This window comes from Arachis ipaensis, chromosome B03 (assembly GCF_000816755.2).
Source record: "Arachis ipaensis cultivar K30076 chromosome B03, Araip1.1, whole genome shotgun sequence".
NCBI lineage: Eukaryota > Viridiplantae > Streptophyta > Magnoliopsida > Fabales > Fabaceae > Arachis > Arachis ipaensis.
In genome coordinates, this window is record NC_029787.2 from 32559782 (window position 1) to 32560223 (window position 442).

Genomic DNA, 442 nt, shown 5'->3' on the forward strand with positions numbered 1-442 from the left:
ACCTATAATTTTTTTCTATTGTTATGTTATCGTTGACTTTTTAAAATATTATTAAGACTCGTTATGTCATTGTTGATTATTTAAAATTTGATGTTGAGACTTGTTATATGTATTTATTTTTCTAATTTACAAAATCGCAAATCCAATTCAATCCGCCAAACCGCTTGAAATTGGATCGGATCAAATTAATTTTTTTTTAAATTATCCAATCCAAACTGCACCACAAGTAAAATTAGTATTCGAATTGGATGTGTTTTTAACTCAAAACCGATCCAAATCTTACCGCAACCCCTATTTGCAAGTATATGATTAGAAAATCAATATATTTTTATTCTTAAAATTTGATGATTTACGTTGAGTAAATTTTCTTTTGTGATTTTTTTGTTAATTACTAAGAATACTTTCAAAAAATAAAAAATTTAGAGATCGAATTTTTATTTGG

General features: G+C 24.7%; 1 protein-coding gene across 2 annotated transcripts in view; it reads right to left on the reverse strand.

Moving 5' to 3' along the window:
* LOC107632894 (endochitinase-like) overlaps positions 1–442 on the reverse strand; it is a 7022-nt gene that overhangs the window by 4304 nt on the left and 2276 nt on the right. The window lies entirely within an intron of this gene.